The following is a 10,929-nucleotide window of genomic DNA, read 5'->3' on the forward strand; positions in this document are numbered from 1 at the left end:
TATTTTCTACAATATCAGTTTATTATTATTAGCCTTTTAAAAATGTTACAAAAAGCAATAGACACATTGGACTGATGTGAGCGTAAGGAGCATTGCTGGCTATGACATCAAGATTCATCCCCAGTAAAATACTGGTAACAACTCACATATTAATCCCGCCTCCATTTCGAAAAGGAAGTGCCAGGAGGCAGGCTAGGAAAGGCAGACGACTGAGAGTAAGTCTAGGGATGGTTCATGGTAATTTATTAATTGATGGTTTGTCATCAATTTCAAGTTCATAAGAACTTCAAAATTCTCAGCATGAATGGCTAAGAGACTTGACCAAACTCTAGCATGGCTACTATGAGTCCAACACTGTCTCCCTAGAATGGTAACTAGACCCTCAAAACCCTTGCCTGAGAAAACTCAACATTCCTAAAAGAATTTATTATTTGTTACTGGCAAAACATGACGCTATCCCTCCTCCAATCTCACTTTTCTTAGGTTAACTACTTTACTTTTTAAATATGCAGTTATAAATTCTTTATGTCTCCTTTGAGATGAAGAGCTTGCACTATCAGAAACATCTCAGGGACCTGGGAGCCATGTCTTTGAAATGCAAACATCCAGAGAGAACTCTCTGTCTCCCAGTCCCTATGAGAGGGACAGAGTCTAACTCTGGCGAGCACCTTGCGCCAATGTGCAAAACTACCTCCTTCCTAAAGCTATGAAAACTTGGTTTCTCCACCAGATAAATGCCAGTCGATATGTCCTAATCACATTGACCAAACACCCTAGTATCTTTCTCTAGCACACCCCTTATCTAACCCTCACACCTCCCCGGTGGATTTCAGCTCAGTCTACACTGAGTCTCTCAACCCTTACTAGAGTCATCTGAATAAAATCTGTCTGACTGGCTTTCACAAGCATCCAACTTTGCTTCTCTTTGACACTCACGCTATGATGCCCAATATCGACTTGGCATCCCAGAAATGTCCTTACACCTGAAAGTTACCTAAAATGCCCCTAAAATTTATTGAAATCTCCTAGGACTTTACTAGCACTGTACATCCTTCTCACAAACTAATTTACATATGAATTACTTAGCAATCTTGTTAAAATGGGTAGATTGCCAGAGTGTGTAGGGTAGAGCTCAGGATTCTGCATTACTTACACCCTTGGAGGTGATTCAGATGCTGTAGGTGCAGACACACTCAGCAGCGAAGCTCAGGAGGACACCATATTATACTTTTTGGTCATCTATATATATAAAAGCATAATATGCAAATTGACCAGACAGCAGAACGACTGGTCGCTATGATGTTCACTGACCACTAGAGGGCAGATGCTCAATGCCAGAGCTGCCCCCAGCCCGCAGGCCCCAATCGTCCAGCCGGTCGCCCCACACACAGAGGGTGACTAGCGGCGGAGGGCAGGGCCAGCGAGCAGGCGGGCACAGCCTACCTCTGATCCCTTCCCCCAGCCGGCAGGCTCTGATCATTCAATGGGAAGTGAAGAACCGGAGGTGGGTGGTGGCGGATGCAGTGGCACCAGGCCAAGGTGGGTGCGAGCGAGCAGGGCTCGGATAGCCCCGCTGGTCGCCCCACACACAGAGGGTGACCGGCGTCCGCAGCGGAGGGCAGGGACGGCTGCTGGCAGCTGGGGAAGATTGGCCCTAATCACAGGCCAGGCCTAGGGACCCTACCCATGCACGAATGTTGTGCGCCGGGCCTCTAGTTGTTTAAAAATGAACTTACTGAAACCCTTCCTGCTCATGATACTTAAAACAGCAAATGCTCTTTAATCCCTATTCTTGACATTCCCTTCTCTCCATTGGTTTCCTCCAAATAATTTTTTCACTATCTGCACCATTTTATATCTATCTATCTATCTATCATCTATCTATCTATCTATCTATCTATCTATCTATCTATCTATCTATCATGTACTTCTTCCTAGAGCAGTGGTTCTCAACTTTCTGGGCCTTTGAATACAGTTCCCCATGTTGTGACCCAACCATAAAATTATTTTTGTTGCTACTTCATAACTGTAATGTTGCTACTGTTATGAATCATAATGTAAATATCTGATATGCAGGATGGTCTTAGGTGACCCCTGTGAAAGGGACGTTTGACCGCCAAAGGGGTCACAACCCACAGGTTGAGAACCGCTGTCCTGGAGGGATATAAGTTTCACAAAGGCATTTGTCCCATCTTGTTCACAGCCACATCTACATCATCTAGAACATTTATTTTTACACCATAGGTGCTTGAGGAATGAATTGCATGAGTTAATGGGTCATCTAAATTATATGTTGAACTAATAATGCCTTAATCTGCTTGAACCTCTAAGGTAACATGTATAACAAAATAAAATGGACACAAAGTGAATAAACAGCATAAATTCCAGGCCACATTGGGGAAATATTATGGGTGAAAGGGCCAATAAGCATCTTTAGACATTACCATCCGTCTGACTCTGGCTGCTCAACGAATCAGTTATGACGGGGCAGTCTGCAAGGCCAAGTAATTAATTAATTATTGCAAACTGCGGTCCACCTTCATTTTACTCTTAGGTTATTTTTAATTATCATATGCTGCATTTCAAATTTTATAAAGCTGAACTAATTTTTAATTAATTTGATAAGTATTCCTTGCTGCTGCCTCTTCCAATGCACTTTTATTCTCTCCAACTCCACATGCTTGTTTTCTGTTATAAAAAACACTACTAGTATAATATACAAATTAGAGTGTCTGCTCCGCAGTAAGGCTAGGACCCAGCGCAGCACAGATCCCTGTTCGTATCAGCACTTAGGACAATGGTTCTTTACCATTTTAATGCCATCTTTTTATACCTATTATCTTATACTAGCCCCGTTTACTCTCCTGAAATGATAGTCATTGATAAGATAACATTTTTCTTAAGTTTTTATTTATTGATTTGAGAGAGAGAGAGAGAGAGAGAGGTTGGGTCACAACATGAGGAACAATTTTGAGAGAGAGAGAGAGAGAGAGAGAGTGGAAGAGAGAGAGAGAGAAGAAGGGAAAGAGAGAGAGAGAGAGAGAGAGAGAGAGAGAGAGAGAAACAATAATTTCTTGTTCCACTTATTTATGAATTCATTGGTTGCTTCCTGTATGTGCCCTGACCAACAGAACTACCCAACCAGGGCCTGATAGCATAACATTTTTAAATATAAATGAATACCTACAATGTCTTTTGTGTAATATGAATGAGATCTAACAAAAGGTATTTATAGTAAAATAAAAAAAATAATGTATAAATACTAGTACACAATGATATCAGATTTTTAAAAATTCTCATTTCCCACAGTCTGAAGGGATTGTTAGCTGCTGGTTGCAGCTCTTTACATAAAGAATTCTGCTACTGTAAGTACACAGGCAGACATATAGCTTTGCTAGTATGAGTGTACTTGGTATCAATTGGGTTCCGCTGTCTAAGTTCTGAAAAACATGGATGACGTTCAGTGCTGAGGGTGCTCTGGAGTAGCAGAGGCCCGCCCCACTCCTGTCCTGAGCACCAGATTCCCCTCCTGCTGAGCCATCCTTTGTTAGAAGGTTTGCTTCTCTCTCCTTTGAAAAGCTGCCTTTGCTTGTTTCTTATTTCTGAATAGGCCACATTTTCTGGTCTTTTCACAATCTTGATACAATCCACACCTTCCCCTCTCCAAACTGGTCACATTCTTTTTGAAGCAAAGGGCCCAGCTTTAATATTGGTGCCATTGTTGATATCTCCCAGGTCAGAAAAGTAAGATTAGCTCTAAAAATGAAGGCCTAAAAATGTCTCTGGGTGTTTTTCGAAACCTTCCCTCTTTCCCAAGACTGCCTATATTTCTAATCTGTTGAAACTGAGTTTTTATAACCTAAGGCTTCTCCCTTTATCTTCCCATTCCCACAGACATTGTAAACTAATTCCACCTCACTTTGTAAATTGCAATTAAGGGAGATTTTATGGCTTCATTGGAAATGCAGATCTTTGCTTAAGGCACACTTTTTAGCTCCATTATAAACAAAAGCACAGGCTTACTCAACAGGATGTGTCATAGCAAAGAGATTATTAAGTACATTGGTTAAAAAAAAAATGTCCATGAGAAACATCTTTAAAGAGACTGAGGAATCTATGAAAATGTACCAGAAGGAAAGTAAGGAGAAGGGGGTACAAATTGATAACAAACATCAGCCCCTCCACAATAAACGGAATTCTATACCCATCATTTTCTAGAAGTAAATCTTCATAAACGTTTCAATGTCAGATTCCCCTTTGTTCTTTAGAACTAATACCGTGGCATCTCCACCATCAAAGTGAATATTGAAAGCCCTCTCAGATATGTGTTTGATCTCCTCCAATGTCACCTTCCCTCTCTAATGCACTGCTCTTGAATTGTTTTTTCAATGTACATTGTCAGCAAAGGTGGCTTCCCTGTGAGGACCAGGCTGTAGCCCTGTGGATGCTGAAACAATTCCTGGTCAGGTGCGGAGGTAGAAGTGTGGAATTGTGTTTATGTACAAAAGATGAGACTAGATCAGTGATGGCGAACCTTTTGAGCTTGGTGTGCCAGCATTTTGAAAAACCCTAACTTAACTCTGGTGCCGTGTCACATATAGAAATTTTTTGATATCTGCAACCATAGTAAAACAAAGACTTATATTTTTGATATTTATTTTATATATTTAAATGCCATTTAACAAAGAAAAATCAACCAAAAAAATGAGTTCGCGTGTCACCTCAGACACGTGTGTCATAGGTTCGCCATCACTGGACTAGAGCATTAAGAACTGAGATGTGAAGTGACTTTCTTGGGCTGCTGGTTAATTGCCCTAATTTTGCTGGTTTTCACGTAAAATAAATAAATACAGCCACTTTTCATGGTTTCCTTATATAGCCTCAGCCTGTCAAATATTTCATAATTTGGGGGGATAGAACACCTTTAGAAATGTCACAATTTTTCTTGCACCAAACCTTGCTATTTTTTTGCCAGCACAGAAACATGCACTTTGAGAAATATGTTGTGCTGGGATAAAAGCAGGGGTTACTTCAGATTGGCTATCAGTATCATTTCTTCATAGAAATACAGAATGTGTTGTAAATAATCATCCCTTTGAAAAGAACTCTGCAAAGGAAGTCCAACTCAATGCATTTGATCATTGTTCTTCTGAGTGTAAAAAACAGATATAAAGCTATAGTTATTGGATTTTTTTCTTTAAGTTTTTAAAAATATGTTTTTATTGATTTCAGAGAGGAAGGGAGAGTGAGAGAGATAGAAACATGCCCCACACAGGGAATGAGCCTGCAAGCTGGGCATGTGCCCTGACCAGAAATGGAACCCTGACCTCCTGGTTCATGGGTGGATGTTCAACCACTGAGCCACACCGGCCAGGTAGTTATTAGATCTTTATAGGTAAATATTGCAGATCTTTAGAATGTTTAGAGTTTGAGTTGTTGGGATGCTGTCTACATCTAAAGGCTCTCAGAACATGTCTACAATAATGGGCCACACATAAAAATGCCCACATTTGGTTTTTGATTGCAAACAGTGATGCTTGACTAGATTATTTATTGTATTAAGAAAATAGAGCTTCTAATGAGTTTTGGTTAACTCTCAAATAGGATTTACTCTTACAAGGTAGAGATAAACCACAGTTGAGAATATTCAGTTCAACTTGCTACAGGTCCTATAGGCTGCTCTGAGTTGGGTGATCAAACAGATTTTGATTCATGCAAGTGTCTTTGGGATGTGTGTTCTGCATTGTAAGACAATTTCTGTGAGGAGAATGATCACTTGAATCTTTCTGTGTTTGTTTACAAGCCAATATATTCAATATGTATCTGATTCTTGGTATGAAGATCTATGGAGACTGTATTCTATATAATGTATTCAAACCTATTAATTATTAAATACTACTTAATATTTCTCAAATGAAATACTTATCATGTCAGATACCAGAATATCCTACTTTGAGAAACTCAGAATTGCATCTTTTTAATAGGACTGAGAAGGTAGTCCTATTGCTTTGAAAAGCATTACAAAAATCATGAATGCTCTCTTCTAAACAATTATAATAAAAACTAGAAGCCCAGCGTGCAAAATCGCACAGCCCCGCCCACCCGCACACCCCGTGCTGCTGTGGGAGCAGGACCCCAGACCCGCCGTGCCGCCTCGGGAGTGGGACCCTAGACTCCGCTGAGCCTTGTGTGGTAGTTACGGCGTCACAGGGTTAGGGCCACAGGCTTTTTATAATATAGATTTCTTTTTCCTGCAACAAATTTGTGAATATGTCATTAATTCTTCCCTAGCTAGAGAAGCTCATGCTTTTCCAACCCTAGAGCTCTAAATGAAATGATGGAGAACAAAATGACAAAGGCTAATGGAAATGTCAACTGCTCCCCGAGAAGGAAGGAACGTGGCCTTCAGTCAAAAACTCCGAAATGGTGGGGAGGAATGGGAGTCCTCTGGCAGGTTTGCTCCTAAGGATTTCGGCAAGGGGATTTGTGTTTTCTCTAGTTCTCTTTCCAAAGCAGTGGCTCTCTTCCTGAGGACTTCATGGATGTCCAGTTTATGAAATATAGATGCCATTTTTTAAAAGAATCAAAATTGCTTATGAAAGTCACTGCTTTCAAGTGCTGGTAGCAGGTACACTTGACCCTGAATACAACAGTAAGTCGTCCTTGTTCCTTCTTATTTTCCTGGAAAAGGGACACATTGAATAAAATTATAGAACTGAGATGGTGAGTCATTGCATGCAGCCGGTCTCGCTTCAAGTTTTACCATTTCTTTCAGGACTCAAAATAGCTGGTGAGTCATTGCATGCAGCCGGTCTCACTTGCTTCAAGTTTTACCATTTCTTTCAGGACTCAAAATAGCTATTGATGCACAGCGTCCAAATTTTCTTTAAGGGCCACATTTCTTTTGTATTTAAGGGCATAAGTAATCTTTCAAATAGGCAGAACATGTGTAGAATCTTTGCTAGCTGGAGTGCACGAGAACAAAAGGACCACGTGAGTGTTTCATGGCACATGTTCTGGAGGACAGAGGTCCAAGGGAGAGCAATCTTGTTCAAACAGCTTAATGTCATAAATGATGGAAGCGAGGTCCACAGAAACAAAGCCGCACAGTGCAATTAACAACTATCAATACTTAAGTTGAAAAGGAAGACATGGAGACTGTACAGGTAAGTCTGAAAGGTAATAGAGATGTTGGTACTTGGAAGTGTAAATAATTCAGACTCTGAAATCACACGTCTAAAATTCAAAACACATCACATTGTCTAAATCACCCAAGACCTTCGGGAGTTACCGTAGCAGCCTGGTGGTGCTGTGCAGTGTCCTGCAGAGGTTATGCTCATTTCAGTCCCTAAATGGCAACATAGCCATTTACAAACAAGCAAGCATCCATGAGGGAATCACTCACCCACAGAGTGGTCACCGAGGCCTGGGGACAGGCTATTTCTTTGATGATTACTCCTGCCCTGCCGTTTATCTTACGGTTTTCAGGACACCTTCACTCACTGTAATAAACTCTATCTTGAGCTTTTAGATCTCATTCCAAATCCACATGTGTAGGGAGGTTCTATCTTTATGCAAAGCCTTTATGAGGCTCAAGACTACCATAAAATAGGCTTGTATATATATAAATTACAGGCTTTATTTCTAATTATCTCTAATCTCCATATCCAATAATACCAGAGAAATGTCTGTGTATTGAAGTTGGACAACCATATGCTAAGGAATGACAGAGAAAAGAATAAAAAAGACAAAACCCAATGTATACTATACAGAAGAGGTGAAATAGAGAACTAGCTGAGAGCTTATGTTCTGTTTCAATTCCTTTCTACCCTTACAGAATATCTATAATTAATTTTGTGATTATCATGTATAAGCCCTCTTGGAAACCTGAAGATGTAAAGATAGAAAGACAGAGTCAAATCTGTACTCAGTAATAAAACAAAAGGTTGGGTTATGTTGATAAAATAAAATATTCATGATTTTAGTTTATTTTGTTGAATTTATTAATAACCTTTATATATTTATATTTGTATGGCTTTGAGCAAAGACAAAAGAAATACTCTACCGCGTCCCTGATCATACAGTTGTTGGAAGAATCAGCTAGTCTACTATTTCCCCAGCAGCAGAAAGATCAGTCTTTTCAATAATACATTTCTTTCTGTACAGATTAAAACTCCATACTCATGGGCTTACCTAGGTACAGAGAAAAGAGGTCACTTGTCAACTAGCAATTGGCTTTTATGTTACAGGAATGTGAGTCATTTTTTTTTCTTCACCTAAGTATATAGATTCACACATAGATGTAAATAATTCACCCTGCACCACTGTTAGTTTAACATACAAACCTTAGCTTTTTGTCCATTCTGTTACAAAGGGAATAAAAATTGTTTTGGTTGCACTAAAAGACCATGAAATTCAACCCTGCTCACGTTTCCCAATAGTCCTGGAAATAAAAAGCCCAAAATGTATCTATTGTATAAAAATATTTCACTACCAAACCCATTTGTCCTATCAAATGTAAACCTTTAATAATTTAAAGGATCAATACATGATCTTAATAAATTGACATTAACTCTCCATCTTTTAATAAAATAAAGGAGTTTTGTACTGATATGTAAATGGTCTTGCAGTTTTCCCATAGGATCTAGGTAGACTGAACAACCCCATTCTTACACCATTCCCGACACGCCATCCTGTTACCAGCGTGGTACCGATAACATTACATTGGCTAGCATTGTTGATCCACATGAGCTGGGATCTATCAGAAATTAAACACAATGACTCATTTTGGTATTATAGATGTTTTTTTCCCACAAAAGGCATGACAGGCAGCATGGATCCATTTTAGAGTTTTTCTTTTGTTTTGTTTTCTGTCTTCAAGTCTGTTTGGGGATCCTCCCCATTTAATGTGGGATCTTGCTTAAGTTCTTCAATGTGTCACCAGCGTCAAAGATACTGAAGACCTCCACTCTAGGCCATTCTCTCACGTTGGGTTATTTACAGAAGTTGGTAATTAGGGATCCTCCGATTGTGTTCCAGTCACCCGCCACGTTCCTGGGATGCATTAGGCACAAATCATTACTACGGGGCTCCCTTCAGAGGGCGAAGATGTTCCCGGATCATTGAAAGAGTTAAGGAAACAGACAGATACACAAACAATGCTCACATTCAGTTCCACCCTGCTTTCCGTCACCATGTCTAGACTTTTCTCAGCACTTTTAAAACAACACACCTCCTCTCCAAGGCCCACATTAACACCATATGCCTTAAGATTTCCTAACCACTCAGTTACAATATATATAGAGCGAAGCGTGTGTTCCCAACAGACATGATGCTGCTATGAGCATTTATTTCTTTAAATCAACACCACAGTAAACTGCCAACTACAGTGAAGACAGAACACACGGGCAACTCCAAATCAAGCTGTGATTTACAAGTCATTATTTAAATAATAACAATAATAGTAATCATATTAAAAGAAAGTAAAAACCTCACTTCTAGTCTTAAGATAGAGTTCCATCCGAGTCAAACTTACAGGAATTTTAAGATAGGCAATTAATAAAATTGGTATATATTTCCAGAAATGAGAAATGCTGTAAGCCTTTCCCTACAATGACTGCTTTCAACCTATCCCCCCCTCAAAAAAAAGCATGCAGGGATATTTTCCAATGCTTGATTATGGCAAGAAGGAAGAAAAGTGATGGTTCTTGGTGTAATACAAGCAATTTGTAGAATCGAGCATACAATTTTGCATAAAACATTGCAGGTTAAAATAACATTGTAGGTTTCAAGCCATTGCATTACAGTTGAATAATTGTCACAATTAGGTTTTGTAAAATTTAAAACTCTAGATTTTGAAGTGAAACAATAAAACTAAATTCTTAAGTGATGACTTTGACCTTCATTCAGCACGGAATAGCTATTTTTTATTTGGGTTGAAAAGATTATTTACAACTAACATTGATTGAGTCTTGGAAAAGTCCAATAACGCAGGAAGAGAAATATCCCCTCGCTATCTGAATGAACAATGAACATGTTTGAGGTTAGAGATATTCCTAACACTGGCTGCTACTCTCCTACTGTGGCCAAGCATATACAACTGTTCTTTAACCTATGTCAGAATGGAAAGCACCAAATGACAATTTGGATCTATAAAACGGGATTTGCTATTTCACCCTCCATAACGAATGATTAACGATTTAGATGCAGAGACACAGCTAATGAAGGAGGTGTTGATTGGTGCCATTCAGTAGCTCACTTGAGCTGCCTTTTAAAATCAGGGTTTTGTTTGCATCGAATCCAAGAACTCTTCCTAAAATATAGAAATACATATATCAAAGGAATTCAGGAAAAGCAGGTTAAAAATAAATAATCTTACAACAACATTTTAAATCTTTTTTAATGATTTAAAGCAAGGAAGACATATATAACACTGAATGCTAAAGAAGTCTTTGAATTTCTCTTGGATTTTAGATATATATTTAATATTATATGTATATATATATTTATATATATATATATATATGGCTTGCTATGTGCCAAGCAGGGCTCTGAACACTTGTCATAGCCTGTCTAAAATATCTCTTCATAATAGGCTATAGGGATGTGTCAGGAGATAGAATAAAATAAGATCTGAGAATGTTCTCGGTTCATTCGAGTCTGTGTGACAATCGGCAGGGATCATAAATTTGAAGAAAATCGTGGTTTTTCCACCTCTGGGTCTGTTTTTAAGACTGAGGAAGGCTCTTTCTGAAGGGGGGCCGCCGGCGGAGGGGGTGCAGGAGGGACTCCTCGGGTGGGGGGAATGGCTCCTGACGACATCTGTCGGAACAGGGTCACCCTCTGGGGGACAGTGCCCCTGCCCCCCGCCTGCAGGCTCCCGCCGTGGACGGCTGGCACGGGCTGAGGGATGGAGGCCAGGGACTCGCC

This window comes from Myotis brandtii, unplaced genomic scaffold (assembly GCF_000412655.1).
Source record: "Myotis brandtii unplaced genomic scaffold, ASM41265v1 scaffold328, whole genome shotgun sequence".
Classification (NCBI taxonomy): domain Eukaryota; kingdom Metazoa; phylum Chordata; class Mammalia; order Chiroptera; family Vespertilionidae; genus Myotis; species Myotis brandtii.